The sequence below is a fragment of the Pinus tabuliformis genome, chromosome 4_1 (genome assembly GCF_031772625.1).
Source record: "Pinus tabuliformis cultivar Carrire ecotype Pingquan chromosome 4_1, CPIR1, whole genome shotgun sequence".
NCBI classification, from domain to species: domain Eukaryota; kingdom Viridiplantae; phylum Streptophyta; class Pinopsida; order Pinales; family Pinaceae; genus Pinus; species Pinus tabuliformis.
In genome coordinates this window covers 652,898,621-652,919,699 of record NC_142303.1, presented here as the reverse complement: position 1 = coordinate 652,919,699, position 21,079 = coordinate 652,898,621, and positions in this window count along the sequence as shown.

The following is a 21,079-nucleotide window of genomic DNA, read 5'->3' as shown; positions in this document are numbered from 1 at the left end:
TAAGTATTTTGGAGATAAATCTCAACCTTTAATTTGTGTATACTATTAAGAATATCCTAGAATATTTTGCAAAGGTCAAATGTCTACCATCCACCTAATAATGATTGGTAATTAAATTGAAACATTAAAACTCTATTTGAAAATAAACACTCAATCTAATAACATAAACTAATTGTCTAATAAACTATTAGATAATTGGTTTTTTTCCTTTACTGTGTTAATAGTTAGGCTATTGTTGTTAAAAAATAATGTAAACTAGTTCAATATCATTTAATTGGAGGGGCAGTTGACCTAGATGGTGGACTACAAGTCTGCAAGCTTTTTGCAAGCAGAATGAACTTTTCATCCAGTTTTCTCAAGTGTAAAAGAACATTTTTCTATACATAGTGACATTTCTTATTGAGCCTCAAGGTGCTGTATTATTATCTTCCTTATAATTGTTTTAGTTGCTAGTAAATGTCAATTATTCACATGTACCTAGTTTTCTTGGTCCTTGTGTTTCAAGTATCGGGGATCCATTCCCCAATATCCTCCTCTCCCTCTAGATATAAAATGAATCTTCTTTCTATTCAAGCTTCCCTCTTAGCATCACGAATTTCCCTTCCTATCCCATGAGGGGTTAATTGGAAGTACATTGATGTTGAATGTTCTCCTCCTTGTTTTCCAATGGACATTGAGGGAAGCCATAAGCTTATTCTTCTACTTCTATCGGTAGACGAGAGCTCGAGGTATGGTGAAACATGTGGTTTTGAGAAGGAGAAAGGAGATATATAGTGGTATAAAGGCCCATAAGAAGGTGACTCTACTAATTGGGAAGTACCATGGGAGGAGAACAAGGGAGTTGACTTAGACATCCACAAAGGATAATAGAAAATAGTGAGAAACAAGACAAGTAATAGCACCATAAATTCCTAGAATCCATAACTAAAATAGGAATGGATACTTGATACCAATAACACTAGGATGCACTACCCTACTAGAGAGAATCTCAAACACTTATAAGATTAAGAATCTGTGTAGATGCATGAACCATTTAACAATGAGCATAGAAAGCTAATAGAATTAGAGAGACAATACTAGGTCAACAGGATCTTGTATGCTAACCACACAAAAGAAACCAAGATAAAAATTCTGGACCAGAGAGAAAACCCATAAAGAATTCTATTTCTATAAGAGAAATTTAAAAATAAAAAAACCCTAATAAATTTTTCCTACAAAACTTTTTTACATTCACTTTTATAAAATCCACCATTAAAATGAAGTAAAATCCAATTTTTTGTTAAAACCAAAATTGCACTAAAATTGTAATCTAGAAATACAATAATAAGCATACCGATATATCGTGAGCACTACCATTAGATTAAGCTAATTTTCTTATCCTCAGTATGAATGTTGGGATATCAAATAGTTAGCATGCCCTCTCATTTCATGAGGTGATGTAGCTGACTAACCACATATCTTAGAACAATATAGAAACCATTGCCTTGAACATACATTTCACATGTGATCTCATACGGATTAGCTACCACGTGGGGATCTCTCTTATCTAATTCTTTAAATTTCAACATTCTCATAATAATGGTATACTTATTAAATTTTGAAAAATTAATTTAATTTAAAAGATATATATCTTATGGAAGGATTAAGTCGAAAGCTCAAGAAGGAGGTACGTGAAAGACGAATCAAAGGTATTAGATTGTGGGGGCCTAATTTAGTTATCACACATCAACAGTTTGTTGATGATTTGATGCTATTTGGAGAAGCGTCGCTTAGAGAGGTGAGAAGTTTCAAGCATGTTCTAGCAGTTTTTATGAATGCTTCAGGTATGGCGATAAATAGTGATAAGTCTTGTACTTTTATTTTTAATACACCTGCAATTGTCAAAGCTCATTTAACTCGAGTATTAGGCTTTAGACAGGGTGAATTACCGACTAAATATCTGGGTATCCAACTGGATATAAACTCTCACCGCATAAAGAATTGGCAGAGTTTGTTGGAAAGGATTAGAAAACGATTGGCTAATTGGTCGTTCAGGTTGTTGAATTTGGCTAGTCGTGTTGTCCTCTTAAAATCTGTGTTACTGTCTATTCCCATTTATTCATTGTCTATTATGGCTGCTCCTAAAGGCATTCTCGCTAAACTGAGGGAACTATTTGGAAAATTCCTTTGGGGAGGTCCTCAACAACAGAAAAAATGGATTCTAGTCTCATGGAAGAAGGTAACCCAACGGAAAGAGGAAGGAGGTTTAGGAGTTCGAGATCCGGAAGTCATAAATCAGGTTTTAGGGGCGAAATTATGGTGGCGATGGGTACAGGGGGGTACTGATCTGTGGAAAAGAATATGGAACCAAAAATATGAAATGCCAGGTACAATCGAAGAACGCTTACGAATAACAGATATTCCTCGAGGATCCCAAATATGGGACTTTGCAAGCAGTAATAAAGATATAGTTAGGGACTTAGCATTTTGGGAAATCCGTGAGGGCGGTACAGCAAGATTTTGGGAAGAAGGGTGGCAGCAACGTGCTAAGCTCAATGGCCACCAATCTCTGCATGAGGTTCAAGTGCTAGGGCAAAGAGCAGGAATGGTATATGTGAGAGATTATTGGCATATAGGAGCTGTAAACGATATCTGGAGAGTGTGGAAACAGCCTCGGGAATGGGCAGATCGAATCAGCTTGGAGACAGAACACCGGTATTCCCAGGAAATTGAGTCAAGGAAAATTAAGATCAGAGATGGTAAGGACATCCTCAGATGGGGTAAAACGATGAAAGGAATGTTTACAGTCAAAGAAGCATATTATTGGAAATTGAGAGAGGAAAGGGTGAATGATCAAATGGAATGGAAAAAGATTTGGGAAGGAAAATGGTGGCCTAAAATAACATATTTTGCGTGGTTGGTTTGCAAAGGACGAATCTTAACTTGGGAAAATATTCAGAAACGAGGTATGTATGGACCTTCACGGTGTTATCTGTGTTGTAAAGAGGCAGAGAATCAGGAGCACTTACTCAATCGATGCCTCTACGCTCAGAGTATATGGGAAGAAATTAGGGTACTCTTTGGTCACACGAATAGGGACCCAGCTAATCTTCGGAATACCTTATTTCATTGGGGCAAGGGGAATTTTCAGAGCAAAGTTGTTCGGAGACTATGGAGTTTAGTGATTGGTTTTGCAATATGGGAAGTCTGGAAGGAGCGCAATCGAAGGATCTTTAGGGATCAATGTTCCCAAGAATCCAGCATTTGGGAAGTAATATGTAAATCGATAAAGGAAACGGTTTTGTCTGAAGTATGGGATGAGGATGATTGGAAACTGACCCCGGAGGAGCAACGAATTGTCTCAAAGCTGAATATTGATTATACAATGATATTCCCTAATCTTGACAGGCGTAATAGATATCAGGTACACAGCCCAAACCATTTTAGATTTCCAGGGGATAGGCGAATTAAACTGAATTTCGATGGGGCGTCAAAGGGTAATCCTGGACGAGCAGGTTGGGGAGGCATTTTTAGAGATAATACAGGGAGTACACGATGGGTGTATGCGGAATGGGGAGGAGACATGACTAATAATGAAGCGGAATTATGGGGAGTGTATAATGGACTTCGAATTGCAGTTCGAAATGGGTACTGGAACCTGGAAGTTGAAGGCGATTCCAAAATTACGATTGATATGCTCAGAAAATTACGGAATGGCAAACGGTGGGATCAAGTGGCGACGAGTTGGCGGACAGCTGCGATCATACAAGACATAGAAGGGCTGCTTAGTAGGATTGAGTATACGATGGTTAATCATGTCCTGCGGAATGGCAACAAAGCAGCGGATTTCTTAGCCAATTGGGGCAGCGAGGCGTCGAGCAGAGTAATAGATGGGAGCTGGGTTTCATACTAGGATGACCCACGGTGGAATGTCCTACAAACTATACTTCGAAAGGATTATGATGAGGCCATGGCATCACGCGGAAATGATTAAGTGCTTCCTTGTTATGAATAGGAGGAGAGATGACATGATATTTAATGTAGGATAGGGGATTATGAAACGCGTGGATGGGATTAACCGTAGGGGCGGCGAGTTAGCCAATTGGGGCAGAGAAGCGTCGAGCAGAATAATGGATGAGAGCTGGGTTTCATACCAGGATGCCCAAGGTGGAATGCACTATAATCTATACTTTGACAGGATTATGATGTGGCCATGGCATCACACGGAAATGATTAAGTGCTTCCCTCTTAGGAATAGGAGGAGAGATGACTTGATAATTAATGCAGGACAGGGGATTATGAAACGCGTGGATGGGATTTACCTTAGGGGCGGCGAGGTTAATCAAGAAACGAGCGGGATGTTCATCCCAAGGACAGATTTGGGTACGCTTTCGAGGACGCGAGGTAGCTGCGTCAGAAAGACTGGGTACATCTCACATCATGACCCAGCAGATGAGGCAAGTGTTAATGAAGGCAACAGGCGGGCACGAAGCTTTAAGATGAAAGGGTGGCAGATTAGGGTGTTATTATGTTCTGCATGCGAGCGCGAGGAGAGCAGGGTGAAATTCAGAGTCAATTACTGTAAACAGCGGAAGATAGTTAGGAATATGCAGCAGTCGACAACGCTAAGTATGGCTGGGAGTCATGAGCAGGGGGAAGGACGCTGGACACGGAGCAAGGGGAGGCCTGTAGATCAGACAGGAAAGGGTCTGCTAGAGGTTGATGTAAAAGGAAAACGTGTTGCAGAGGACTCTTTACCGCGGATTTATCTGGATCTTACGGATGAATCAGATAAGGAATTTGATATAAGAGAGTATTTGGTTGAGGAGGAACCGCGGCGGACGACAGGAGGGAAGGTTGGTAAGTGGAGGCGACGGAGTAATGAAACGGAGGATTCCGAAGACCAGCGGGAGGAACAGGAGGATACTGATGAGGACGCGGTCGGCAGGCGCGGAAGAGGTCGACGACCGAGAGGACGTGGAACACAGTGGGGCCGAGGAAGGAACAGTGGAGGAGGCGGTAGAGGGAGCAGGCAGCAAAGACCTGATGTGGAAGCCGGAGAAGCTCCTGAACGTAGAGGGAGGGGGAGAGGGAAGCGGGACATGAGGAGGAAATTGAATGAAGCAGAGGATGCATATATACAAGAGACAAACCCTCATATCAGGAAAATTATCGATCACTTAGAAGAGGAGGCATTGCAGGCAGCTTCGGACCCGGAAATGGAGGACTGGGAGAGTTTTCTCCCTGATCCGGGACACACTAGAGGGAGAATGTCGCTCTACAAACAATCTCTGCATGCTTACTGGGGCATGAAGCGACTTTTGGCTAAGGCCATGGAGCAGGTAGCTGTTGAAATGGTGGAACTAGCTCAAGGTTTCCCCACCTTCAAGAGGGAACTCAGGAACATCCAGTTGACTCTGATTATGCAGGATCGAAAGATGGATAAAATTCTGCAGCTGTTCAAAGAAAATGGCATAGAGATTAAGACAGATAGCGGACCAAAGCCGGACACCCTGAATAAGTAGGATATGGACACTGCTGTCAAGAGGTTTTTATCGTTTTTAGTTTTGAATTTTTGTATTCCTGAATGGTAATGTCTCAAAGACGAATCAGTTTGATTGTAGAACATTTAGCTGGAATTTTGGTATGGTTAGATAGACTGGATATGTATTTTTTGTGGATGGCTGTTAAAAACTATCGGTGGCACCCGATTTCCCGTAAGGGCGAGCAATGACCTGCCTCTGTTTGTATATTTCCCTTATTTGAAGTAATAGAATTTCGCCTTAGCGTAAAAAAAAAGAAATTTAGTAAATGTTTTGGAGAAATCAAATTTGTTCAAATAATATAAATATAAATTATATATTTATTAAATATTATTTTAATATTTCATATGAATTCTTAAATTAAAATTTACAAATCGCTCACAAATTAAAAACACCAAAGAACCATTGAATATCAATGAAGATAAGGCACATGATTCAAAGGAGATAAATACTTCCCTGAAAACAATGTGAAACGAAATTTCCAAGATAGACGTGTTCTTACATAAGGACGAGCGACTGTCATGTTATTAAATTAGAAAAAGAGATGGCCCATTAATTTAGAAATGCAAAGGCTGTTATAGAGGACAAGGCGCATAATTGAAAGAGATAAATGGTCTGCGAATTAAAGTAAATTTGAAAAATTAAAAATGTAATTTTGTTATATATATATATATATATATTTAATGTTTAAAAATATTTAAATTAGATATTTTATATTATATATATACATAAAATTTGGCCTTAAATTTTTTAAGGTAATTGTAATTTTTTTTATTGTTTTAAATGTATTTTAAATATATAAATGAATTCAATATATGTGGAACACTTAGGTTACTCAACTACATTATTGATATTTGTGATTCTAATTATTCTATGTGAAATTTTAAGTAAATTTGATTAAAAAATTTGAATGACTAAAAGTTTATTTTAATTTTAAAATATTGATTTATTTGTTTTTGGTTACTTAACACTTTGTACCTATTTATATAAAAAAATATATTGTTTTATTTTTGTTAGTTGGTTTGCCATTATGGAAAATCAAACTAGTAGTACAGTAGTACAAAAATAAAATCTTCATTATTTAAATCTACTTATATATAGTCATAAAATTAATTAAACTAGTGCAGCCATATAAATTAAATGTTTGGTAAACATCTATAGACACCAATAAATGATAAACATAAAAACACTTCATAATGCATCTTAAGTTACTAAAGTTTAAAAAATTCCGAAAAAATAACTAAATTATATTATTATTATTATTATAAAAAGAATTAATATATAAATTAATTAGTGCCTTCCTCATAAAATTATCTATTAGTACTTTCCTCATGATTGTTTTAGTTGCGAGTAAATGTTAATTATTTACATGTACCTAGTTTTCTTAGTCCTTGTGTTTCAAGTATCTCCTCGTCTCCCTCTAGATATGAAATGAATCTTCTTTTTATTCAAGTTTCCCTCTTAGCATCATGAATTTCCCTTCTTATACCATGAGGGGTTAATTGGAAGTACATTGATGTTGAATGTTCTCCTCCTTGTTCTTCTTTGGACGTTGAGGGAAAGGTAGATCCCAAAGCTTCAGGAATGGTGAAACATGTGGTTTTGAGAAAGAGAAAGGAGAGATATAATGGTAGAAAGACACATAACAGCATGACTTTGCTAACTGGGAAGTACCAAGGGAGGAGAATAGAAGAGTCGACTGAGACATCCAGAAATAATAATAGAAAATAGTGAGAAACAACACAAGCAATAGTACCATAAATTCCTAAAATCAGTAACCACAATAGAAATAGATACTCAATACCAATAACACGAGGATGCACTACCCTACTACAGAGAATCTCAAACATCAAAATTAAGAATCCGTCTAAATGCATGAGCCATTCAACAATGAGCATAAAAATCTAATGAAATTAGAAAGACAAAACTAAAACAGCAAGACCTTCCATGCTAGCTACACAAAAGAGACCAAGATAAAAATTACCAAGATAGAAATTCCCCACTCGAGAAAAAGCCCATAAAAAATTCTAATTCTATAAGAGAAAATTGAAAATAAAAAACACATAAAAAAAAATTCCACCAAGACTTTTATATTCACTTTTATGAAATCCATGGTTAAAAAGAATACCAATTTTTTGTTAAAACCAAAATTGCAGTTAAATCGTGGCCTATAAATACCATAATAAACATATCCATCTTAGAATAATCTAGAAACCATTGTCTTGAACATACCCTTCACGTGTGATCTCGTGTGTGTGTTGGCTACCATGTGGGAATCTCTCTGTTATCTAATTTTTTAAATTTCCACATTCTTATAATGATGGCTTTCTTATTAGTCCCTGCCATCTGGCAATGGCGAGGGACTATTGTAATCGATTTGTTCGGTTTTAGCATTAGTTTAACCTGCTTAAACCCATGAATAGCCACCTCCTATCGCGAATATCCAAACTTTTTAAACTTCTTTAACAGTATTCTTTTTCATGGTCTTATTTGGCCTCTTCCCGAGGCAAGAGGGCGGAAAGCATATGTTATATCATATTTTTGCTTCAAATTTGTAAATTTAACTTCAAACTAATGCTGGACTAATGCGAGCATTAAATCTCAGGCATTTTATGTTAATCAAAATATGTTTTGTATAATAGAAAACCATCTTATGATAGAGAAGCACCACCGCACTGATGCCACCACCGCTTCAGCCACAATTGTTAGGTGTCACATACAATCTTTTGTTCTTCTGTTTACATGACACGTCTTCTATTCTTATGTTTAGATGTAAACAGAGGTAATGAACTGCCTCTTTGAACTTACTCCTTCAGATTACGGCCCTGAGCGCACGCAAGGATCTGAGCGAACACCATTGCTGCAAACAGCCTGATAAAATTTAAGTAAGTCTATTACAGCAGATTTTCAAAATATTACAATGAGTTAAATCAAACCTGTTGTATTTACTTTGTTTTTCAAAATTTTCATTGAAATCTAAATTTCAAGGTTCCTTCACGCAACAACTTACCCTCTTGTGCTGGGCAGTGGGCAGCCTTCGGTATCCTCCGCTGACTTACTCCTTCAGATTACGGCCCTAAGCGCAGGGAAGGCTCATAGTGAACGCCATTGCTGGAAACAGCCTAGGAAAAGTTAAGTAAGTCTCTGTCAACAACATATTTTATTTAAGAACATGATATTCTGTGCGTATCAGCGAAATCCTCTCAATAAACATAGATAATTTACCCAATGATATAACTGGCTAACACACCGTTTCTAAATATTTAGAGCTAAAATCTTACCCAGACTAAGTTGACCCAGGTAATTCATATGACATTGACTTCTTCGAAATGGAATCTAAACAATGGACCACACTGCACGGTTAGCAATAAGCAACCGGCTGCATGCGAGATGTCCGCCACCTCGACAGAATATTTAATGTTATGTACTCGGTGCTTATTGCTCATTCTCACTGCACACAGATTTCCTATTATTTTTTAAAAGTTAATATTAGCTATTAGCTAAAGTCTTCAGATTGAAAACGTCCAGGAATCCAAAAATTCTGAAATCTACATTTACTCTTCTGCATTTTACTGGATATTTTTAGTTCTGCAATTAATAGAATTGGTCTAATTGAAGAAAAAAGGGAAATATCAACATTTTGTATTATCTCAAGTCTGCTATAAATACAGAGCGTCCACACTATATTCGTCATTCCATTAACTTTGGGACTGGAAGTTAAACAGTTAAAAAAAAATGGCGGAAACACAAAGGCTCAACCATTCGGCTCTGGTCATTGGCATGTTGTTGTTAATAACGAATATTGCAGTGGCATATAATGTTGCTACTGGTAATAATAAGGATTCAGTAGTTTACCTCATTCATTTCTCTATGCATGCATGGTTTCTATTGGACTTTAAAAAAAATTATGAGGATTAATAAATTAAGTTTTCTTATCTGCATACTGCATGGAATCGCAGAGCCACCTTCTTCATCGAGTCCTCAAACATGCAATTTTAATACTACTGTACAGGTTTCCACAATTATTGCATTAATTTCAAGAATTTCTATTATACCAACAGAACATAGAATATACACAGAGGACTACAAGAACATTTTAAAGCTCAGAGGGTAATATTTCATCAGACCTTTCCATAACTTGTGAACAAGAACAACGCAATTTCCAACCGGACATTTTCCTATTCTTCATCTCAAGAAATTTTGGGGAACTTGCCTTTACTTCGCAGAGGAAAGGCCATTGAAATACTGTTGCTGGTGTTCTCAGCTGGGATGCTTGCTTTGCCATTGCTGGTGCCTTTGCTAGCCTAGACATTTGTACTGACCACCAGAATATTCCAATCCACCTTCACACAACGGGCACTTTCCAAGGGCTCCAAAAAGCATGCCATCGGCACTGGCATTACATTAAAGAGAATCTGTAAGTATATGTCCTTGTAAACAACGTTAACGCGTAATCCGTTTCCACGACTTCTTAACTTCTTGACATCAAGAACCTTTTGTCATTCACAGGAACAGCAGACTGCCAAAAAATAGCGAAATACTAAAATGAGAACTTTACAGAGTATCTACAGTAGTCACCACGGAAAACAAGGTTTTCTTCAAGAAATAAGGACTTGCTGTATGAAATCGTGTAAAAACTAAGAAATCCATGGGCAAATCAGCCTCTCAGGGTAAAAAATGTTTACAGTGAGTCTTGCAAATATTATCAGTGCAGCGTACCAGTAATGGCGGTCACTGTAATTCCAGAGCGATTCCCTCTGAACTGAGCTATTCGAACGCAATAACACTTAATTACGGTTACGCTAGCCTAGTGGGAAATGCATGCACTACTGCTGACACGTGAAATCCATGTAAAAGGCAATATGTGTGTTGGAGCGACTGCTATTCTGCGTCGTTGGATTGGCCCGCGGTGCCGTTGTGGACCGACGATCTCCATCTGCATTCTTTCCGGAAGCTCCAACTCTTGGATTGATGGTGATGGGACATGTGCCACTGTGTTATTTCTTAGTCCATGTCAGAGTACGGCTAGCTGGCTTCCTCGAGGATGCGAATATCTCAGAGTACACTTGGGTAATACATCCATTCACTTGTATTCTTTGTTTCAATACCATTCCCTTTCCGCCTTTGTGTCATAACCTTCTGCCCTTAGATTAGATGTTAAACGATTAAAATATATTCAGCGTTTGAATGATCAAAGGTAGTTGGAAATAGTTGGTTGTCAACTCAGTTATAAAAACGCTGCATTAACTGATCCATCATCCCCTTCAATAATAAACATTTGCTACCCTCTGCCGTATTAACCGCTCCATCATCATTTGCTACCCTCCGCCGTATTAGCTGATCCATAATCATTTGCTACCCTCCTGTGCAGGAAGGTCTCGACCACGAAGATGTTGGGCCTGGCGACAGTGTCGAGATACCCAATTCTGATTTTTCTGCCTTCTACAGCTGCGCTTTCTAAAGCCAGCCATTAGGACACGCTCTGCTATGTCAATGCTGTAGAAACTACAGAATATAAGACATGCACGACTTCAACTTCAGAAATGAGAGCACAACAACTTCAGAAATACTGTAACAACATGCACGACTTCAACTTCAGAAATGAGAGCACAACAACTTCAGAAATACTGTAACAACATGCACGACTTCAACTTCAGAAATGAGAGCACAACAACTTCAGAAATACTGTAACAATGGTTCAACTCACTCTGGGTGGAAAATTCTCACGCTGAACTGTGGAAAATTCTCAGGCTGAACTTAATGCAGGGACTTGCTGCCTCGCAGCTTCCCTTGTTAAATTTTGAAAATTTAACTTTGTCATTCCTATTAAATTTTGAAAATTTAACATATATGTATATAGAAATTTATTAAATGTTTAGAGAAATTAAATTTATATAAATATATTTCTTTATTGTTTAAAATTAATTGAAATTTAATATTTTAGTCATTTAAATAAATTTAAATTAAAATAAAAAATAATAATAATTTTTAATAAATATTATATTGACTATATTTTTATTTTTTATAAAAATAAATTATTTATTTTTTAAATACTATTTTAATATTTTATATAGATTTTTATATTAAAATTTATAAATCGCTTGCAAATTAAAAACACTAAAGAACCGTCTATGGGGTCATGTATCGATTGTTGTGTTAATCACGTGAAATCATTGGATCAATTTTTGATCGAGGTTATATTAAATAGAATAAAGATATAATCCCACCAAGCTTACAAAAAAAACACTAAAGAACCATTATATATCAATGAACCTAAAGCACATGATTCAAAGGAGATAAATAATTCCATGAAAACAATGTGACATGAAAACAAAACCTATACTTAAACTATGAGGGTTTAGTTTAATTTAAAAAGTTTAATTTACTGATTTCTAATTTAATTTAAAAACATGAACTTTAAATTAAATTTATCAAATACTTAGAGATATATATATTTTTAATTTAATATATATCAGATATCATTTTTTGGGATTCAACTGTGTTAAGTAAGTCATTCATCTATGACAATTTCCATGAGAGGTAGTCTTAATTGACTAATTTCTCATAATTTTTGAATAGTCCATTTACCAATCATTGCATCAGGTATGACCATTTCCATGAGAGGTAGTCATAACTAACTAATTTCTCATGATTTTTAAATAGTCCATTTAGCAATCATTGCATCGGGTGATGCTCACAGGGGTGAAGAAGTGGGATTGAAACTAGTGAAATAAATTACATAGTGTCAATCATCACTTCCGGGGCTTGCACCAGGTAACCAGGATTTCTCGGGAGGTCACCCATCCCAAATCGCCTCTGGCTCAAGTGCACTTAATTGTGGAGTTTTCCCCACAATCAAACCCACTTAGCTTGCTACCCCATTTCCAAAACCTTAGCAAGAATTGTGCCTCATGAACCATTCAATAGAGTTCCCTTCACACTTTTGAATTAAGTATTGGGGGTTTCCGCAGTGCATTATATTAGATTTCATTTTTTGGAATTCAAATGCTTTAAGTAATTCATTCATCTATGACCATTTCCATGAGAGGAAGTCGTAATTGACTAATTTCTCATTATTTTTTAATAGTCCACTTAGCACTCACTAGTGAAATAAATCACATAGTGTCAATCATCACTTCTGGTTTTTGAATAGTCCACTTAGCACTCATTGCATCAAGTAATGCTCACAGGGGTGAAGAAGTCGGATTGAAACTAGTGAAATAAATCACATAGTGTCAATCATCACTTTTGGTTTTTGAATAGTCCACTTAGCACTCATTGCATCAAGTAATGCTCACAGGGGTGAAGAAGTTGGATTGAAACTAGTGAAATAAATCACATAGTGTCAATCATCACTTCCAGGGCTTGCACCTGGTAACCAGGACTTCCCAGGAGGTCACCCATCCCAGATCGCTTCTGGCTCAAGCGCGCGTAACTGTGGAGTTTTCCCCACAATCAAACCCACTTAGCTTGCTACCCCATTTGCAAAACCTTAGCAAGTATTGTGCCTCATGAACCATTCAAGTAGAGGTCCCTTCACTCTTTTGAATTAAGTGTTGTGGGTTTCTGCAATGCATTATATTATATATCATTTTTTGGGATTCAACTGCGTTAAGTAAGTCATTCATCTATGACCATTTCCATGAGAGGTAGTTGTAACTGACTAATTTCTCATGATTTTTGGATAGTTTAGTTAGCACTCATTTCATCGGGTTATGCTCACAGGGGTGAAGAAGTGGGATTGAAACTAGTGAAATAAATTACATAGTGTTAATCAACACTTCCGGGGCTTGCACCCAGTAGCCAGGACTTCCTGGGAGGTCGCCCATCCCAGATCACCTCTGGCTCAAGCGCGCTCAACTGTGTAGTTTTCCCCACAATCAAACCCACTTAGCTTGCTACCCCATTTGCGAAACATTAGCAAGTATTGTGCCCCATGAACCATTCAAGTAGAGTTCCCTTCACTCTTTTGAATTAGCTATTATGGGTTTCCGCAGTGCATTATATTAGATATCATTTTTGGGATTCAACTGCGTTAAGTAAGTCATTCATCTATGACCATTTCCATGAGAGGAAGTCGTAACTGACTAATTTCTCATGATTTTTGAATAGTCCACTTAGCACTCATTGCATCAGGTGATGCTTACAGGGGTGAAGAAGTGGGATTTTAACTAGTGAAATAAATCACATTGTGTCAATCATCGCTTTTGGGGCTTGCACGTGGTAACCAAGACTTCCTGGGAGGTCACCCATCCTAGATCGCCTCTGGCTCAAGCGTGCTTAATTGTGGAGTTTTCCCCAAAATCAAACCCACTTAGCTTGCTACCCCATTTGCGAAACCTTAGCAAGTATTGTGCCTCATGAACCATTCAAGTAGAATTCCCTTCACTCTTTTAAATTAACTATTGCGGGTTTCCGCAGTGCATTATATTAGATATCATTTTTGGGGATTCAACTACGTTAAGTAAGTCATTCATCTATGACCATTTCCATGAGAGGCAGTCGTAACTGAATAATTTCTCATGATTTTTTAATAGTCCACTTAGCACTCATTGCATCGGGTGATGCTCACAGGGGTGAAGAAGTGGGATTGAAACTAGTGAAATAAATGACATAGTGTCAATCATCACTTTTGAGGCTTGCACCATATATTTTCTTAAATCATAGCTGGCCTAGATCTATTTTAACTTTGAATGATCTATTTTAACTATGAATCTACCAAGGGTCGAGAGAGATCAAATATTTTTGCATCTTAAGATATTTATGTTTCAACAAATTTGATTCCCCGCTTTAAATAGCCTATATTCCACATGAATACCATGGCTTCCCATAAGCCTAGAGCTATAAAACGACTAGGAACTTGACGATGTCAAACACAAATTAATAAAAAATAATAATAAGATTGAATATTTAATTTAACATAGAGTTATATTTATTTTTTTTTCACGAATCTAAAATGTTTATATTAAATTAAGTTAAATTAATATTTTTATTTTATTTTTATTTTTATTTTTATATATTTTGACGATGTTGGATTATTAACTAAATAATGTAAATTTATAAGTTCCAAAATTAAAGTATTTACATTAAAATTATGAAGAGTATTAACAATAGAGTTAACAAACTTATAGAAGGAGGAGACAAATACCATAAACTCTAACATATTACAATTTTACACAAATCAATTAATTTAGACTTATAAATGCATTATATTATGAATGAATTAAATACTCAAACATTATTTTAATATGTAAAAAACTAAATTTAATATTGTAACAAACAAAATTATATTATTAAAAATTAATATAACATTGTTTTGATATGTGAGATGAAGAAAAAGGGGACACGATGGGAGCTTTATGGTTTTCGGTTTTTCCAGGGTCGACATCTTTGGGGGTTTCAAATTTACACTATGGTTAGTAGCTGGAGCAAATTCTGCGAGAAATGATAGTTCCTAAGGCATCGCTATGACCGATAGGGTGAAATATCTTGTCGGATCAAAGGATGACTTGGTCGACTATTCTAAAGACCCGATTGATTTGGAGCCTAGTTTCACCATTCGGGCACCTCAAATGGCCACCTCGTAGCCAAAAAACATAGCCAAGATCGATTGTATGGCTAAACATTAATACCCTTAAAATCATGGACAGAAACTGTTATCCCCTTTGTGCCCTCATCTGAATCTCATACCCTAGCCATTGAGCACATCCCACGCTGCACATTGTAACTCTATCGACTATCCTACCGTAGACGAAGAGGAGTTTTCAAACATTATGAATATGACCCCCAAAGTGCAGTGTCATGCAACCCATCTACAACTGACATCTCAAGAGCAAGGAAGCGGAGGCATCATCCCTAAGCCTATTTGACCTTAGGAGGCATCTCAACAACCCAACCCACTCATTCATGGAAACCCTAATGTGGAGGAAATACCTACATAAGTGGAGAATACTCGAGTTTTGATTGACAAAGACACAAAAACCCTAAGTGGGTATGGCAGTCCGAGTTCAGGGGAAAATTCAGCTTCCAAAAAGATAAAGGGAAAGACCCTCAAACAAAAGGAGGCAGACCACAACTTGGTTGTAGGAGATTTGGTTCCACTTGAGAGGGTTATGGAAACATCTAAAACCGTGATGGTGGGCATACGAGAAGTCGTAAATACCCCCAAGAGTTCTTGCAAGAATGGGATAACGTAGCCTGGAAAGACCTAGTGAACTCCCTTCCAAATGTTACAACTCTAACTCATAGATGATTCATTGCAATTTTCCACTCTAGCATGCATGCTTGTAGGGTTTTAAATAAGGTATGGTGCATAAATTTTATCTCTGATATTTTGAAGAAGTAGCATCCATTATTTGATGCCTCACGCGGAAAACTAGACCTGGTTCGGGTATGGGTCAGGCTGTCCAATCTCCTCCCACAATTGTGAACTCTAAAATTTAAATGAATGAGTGACAAGCTTATCACCTACCTTGAAGCATATATGTCCTTTAAACAGACCGTGACTTGTATTTTGGGTAAATTGAACCCTAGGGAAGGTTTCCTGGATTATCTACACATCAACTTTAGGGGATTCCAATGCGTTCAAACCCTTGAGTATGAGGGATTTCCCTTCCATTACCACTGGTAGCATAAGATTGGGCACCTGCTCAAAGAATGTCCCTCCAATTTCATGGGAAAGTAAGGCCATAAGATTATTGATGAAATGGGTATGTCGAGGTCCGAAAAAGGCTAACAAATTTCTGCTACTAGGGAGATGGATAAGGAGGAAGCCCACGAGCCCAAAGGTAAAAGGGTCATGCATAATGCGACAATTATAGTGACCTCAACTGATCTAGAATCACATGGATTAGACTTGATGGAGTTGGATTGTTCGTTGCAAAATCCTGGAGCCAAAGACGTCATGGGCACGTCGATAGCAAGCAAGACCTATCTCTTGGATATTGCTTCTTCTCCTCCTTTGGTTTCCAATGTTATTAACTCATTATCCTCTCTTGAAATGAATGAATCAATTATGCATCACAATTATTTGCATGAACCAAAAATTGACAGTGCCACCTCCCCAATCCCTCAAACTGAGATCCACAATTCAACCCATGGTAAACCTGTGTGCTAACCTCCCAATCCTTCTTCTCAGGGAAACTCCTCTTTTTCAGGATCTATATCAATCCCATTGACCTTAGTTAAACCATACAACCTTCAATCTAGGGGTGGGAAGGGGGACACTCTTGAGGGTTCGATAGTATTGGAAAGATTTCCCCTCCTAAGGTCGAGAGGAAAACATAGGAGCATAAATCCTCAATTTTTAAATCCAAGCACATGGAAAATTTGGACGTGGAAGAAGGGAAACAAGAACAAATATAATGAGTGCTTAGAGAATAATACCTTGTCGAGGATGTTGCACCATGACGGTTCTATCATTCAGTTGCAGGGGCACACCCAACCTATCCAAAAAAATGTCTTTTAAAAGCCCCATTCACTCTACAAAACCTGATATCATCTTTCTACAATAAACCCTAGGGGACAATTAATTGATATCCAAAGTACTCGAATCTATGTTCCTTGTATGGAATTTCACTGCCTCAGATGCCAAGGGCTTCTTTAGGGGCTTGGCTATGGGTTTTAATATGAATACTTTAAAAATTCTTAACTTATGGACATCGACTTGATGATGGGAGCAAAAATCTCTGCCATTGACCATAACGTGACTCTAACCATAATCAATATTTACGACCCTTGTCTAGAAAGGCCCCTTTTCTGGAACAACTTAATGAATAAATATTTTATGCAGAATGAAAAACTGGTTATCAGAGGAGACCTAAATTTCTCTCTTGGCCCATATGAGATATAGGATCCTCACTCACATCCCGATTGCTCGGTCGGTTTATTCAAACACTTATTGGATACAAACAAGCTTTGTGATGTCGATTTGTAAAATTTTCATCCCACACGGAGAAACTGATGAACTAGTGATCGCTCGGTTGCCCAAAATATCGATCGGTTCTTTCTTGTAAAAATACTAGAGAAGTTCCTTTGTTCTCTTAATGGAGTAGCTTCGATGGGGAATCAAACCACCACCCCATATTCTTGGAACTCCTATGGGCCCAAAACAAGCACGAAAATCCCTTCAAGTTGTGCTCTACATGGTTAAAAGATGAATAATACATGCAACTTATATTTGATAATTGATCTCACTTCGACCAAAAATTTTGGGACTCAAAAGCGGCCCAATTCGCTGCCAATATTAAAAAGATAAAGAAGGCCTCAATTCAATGTTGGCCTCAGAAAAATCTTAAGGATGATGAATCTCTTAAACAAGTGGAAGGATATCTCTGTAGGCTAGAGGATGCAGATAGTGGGGGATATGCAACTAATGATGCTCGACTTAGGGTTTATGCCCTCGTTAAGGAGAGAAAGTGAATTCTCCGTGAAAGAGGAGAAGAATGGAGGCTAAAAAGTAGGGCCACTTAGCTTCAGGGTGGAGATGACAACACAATTTTTTTTCAATTTTTTTTCTAAGGGACGCAAAGTTCTTAACACAACCTGGGAGTTGGATAATCCTTCTGGAGGAAAGGTCTCTATTTTTGGTGATTTAACCAAGCTTTAGGTAAACCATTTCAAAAATATATTTCAGGCCCAACAAAACTTGTCTATTGTTGAGATCACTAGAGTTGCACTTGCTTTCCCCCAGTTTGTTGACCCTGAGGACAATAGCGATCTCATGGATCTTGTGACATAATATGAGGTTTAAGGTCTCCTACATCGATTTCAGAAGAAAAATTCCCTAGACCTGATAGTTTCTCGATATAATTCTTCACGATATTCTATGAATTAGCTGAAATATGACCTTTTGGGGATTGTTGAAGAATCTCTATTTGCTAGTCACCACCCCTCTTTCAAATCCACCTTCATTTCCCTCATTCCAAAAACTTATGACCCTCAATATTACGATGAATTCAAACCTATTTCCCTTTGTAACTACATTTACAAACCAAAATCATTGTAAATCGCTTGAAAACAATTATTTCTAGACACATCGCGAGCAAACAATTTTCCTTTATTGATGACAAACAAATCGATGAGGCCATAAGAGTCACAAACGAAATCATGCATAGTCTAAAAAATTGGAAGAAGAAGGGTATGATCATCAAAATCGATCTATCCAAGGCTTTTGAGCATGCAAGCTAGTGCTACATTAGGCTACTACTCACCCACTTGGGCTTCGGAATTCCCTTCAACAATTGGCTTATGACTTGTATCACCTATGCTTATTTTGAAATATTTATAAATAGTGTTGCCTCCCATTTCTTCCATGCACAAAGGGGACTAAGATAAGGATGCCCCCTCTCACTTGCTCTCTTCTTACTAGTGGTGGAAGGTCTCAGCAGGTTTCTCAAGGAGGCCAAGACACATTAACCATGACACATTTATTGTTTGTACACATTTATTGTTTGTGGATAATGTATTATTGTTCAACAAATTACAGTTATATGAGGGATACATCAACAATTAAGGATATCCTATCTTTGTTCCAGTAAGTCAATGGTATGATAATAAATGATCTAAAATCATCTCTTTCTTACTAGGGTCTTTCTAGGGATGAAAGGAACTAAGCTCAATTACTCTTCCCATACCATCTTCTCAATTCAGAATCTGGACTTAAGTATCTTGGATTTTGTTTAAAGCCCAAAGGATTACAAGCAAGCAAATCGGTAGTGGCTTATTGCCATAATTGAGAAAAGGATAAGCGCCTTGAGCTTCCATTGGATTTCTAGGGCAGGAAGACTCATACTTATCAAATATGTATTTGACTCCATCTCAATTTTTTAGATGTCCTTGGCCTAGATTCTTATGGGGTTCCTCAAAATAATTCACAAGTTATGTAGTCTTTTTCTATGGCTGGGAAGTATAGAGGGTAGGGTCTTTGCATGTGTCAAATAGGACAAAATATCCTTGCCTAAACTATGGGGTAGTTGGGGGCTAGAGAGCTTTCCTTGTTTCGCAAAATCCCTTGTAGCAAAGGTTGGTTGGAGGATCCTCACTACTAACATCTTGTGGTCTATGGTGGATTTTCAAAAATGCATCTTCCCTCAATATTTAGATTATTGGATCAGATCACCAGACAAGAAAAGGTTAAAAATGCCAATCATTTGGAAATATGTTCTCTTCTCCTTCCCTTTAATTGAAAATGGGCTCGTGTGGAAGGTAGGCAATGGTCACAAAGTTAAGGTTGGCAAAGACCCTCGGGTTAGGTGTAGGGAGGGATTTCACCTCCCAGATAATACGGTACATTTCCTTAATAATAGAGGATATTTTACCCTTGATCATGTGGCTAATCATCATAAATATTAGATTTGGTCTCAATGTTAGGTTTGAGCTCAGGCTCTCAACATCTCCCCTGAATTCCGAATTTTGTGTAGCAACTTCACTACTGCACTTGCAACCCATGTTAGAGTCAAAGATGAGGACCAAGATACAATCACATGGATTCACTCTCCATGGGGAATATATGGGCCAAAAGAAGACTATGCTCATATCTCAAGTTACATACAACCCCTGGTGGAGCTTTGATGTTGAAGGAAAAGTTGGAATCTAAAGAGTCTCCTCAAAACTCATCTTTTTATATGGTGCATAATGGAAAGTAAAATTCCCATTTGGGACCTTCTTCAACATCGAAATATACACTACCTCGGATGGTTTTCCCTATGAAAAAACACAACATGAGCCATAAATCATCTCTTCCTATAGTTCCCTTTCTCTAAGGGTGTCTCGAGCCATATTAGGGATAAATTCGGTAGTGTATTGATATGGGTTGGAGCATCTTTTAGGGATGCTTTTAAGGAATGGTGGGACAAAATCAGCCCAAATAAATATAGAAATTTACCTCCCTTGGTATGTTATGGCCTATGGAACATGCGTAACCAAGCTATATTCAAGGACAAATGCTCCAGCCCTAATTTGGTGGTAGCAAAATATTTTGTTGACTTCAATATTCTCATCGTGAAAGAAACATCCCCTCTCCCACCCCGACATAATGTTGTGGTCGAGCAGTATGATAGCTCTCTCCCATGGGTATATTTTGATGGTGTTGCCTGTGCAAATGGTTCCTATGGGGAGGTGCAATATTATAGATGCAAGAGAACCATTCTTTCAAGCCCTAGAGTGGTATTGGAAGAGGATCTAACAATTATGCAAAGTTGCTAAGTCTAGAGATTTTCCTCTAGTTTTCCATTGAAAAAAGGATCCTTTCTATTCAAATATTTTGTGATTCAATGATTGTTATTAATTTCCTCAAAGAGGTGCAACACTGTCATATTCACACTTTATGTCTCATTCTTAAGGAGGATCACCATCTTAAACATTATTTAGATGATTTCTTGCAAACACGTCTAAAGGGAAAGGAACCACAAATGAGACCAACTCTCTAAGGAGGGTACTACGTAGGTTTTGGGCAGTTGGAAGATCATTGAGCAAATAAACGGGGTCGCAATCGAATATTTCCACCACCCTTTCATTGATGGTATAGTAGATGAACAATTTTCTTATTTAAAACTAGC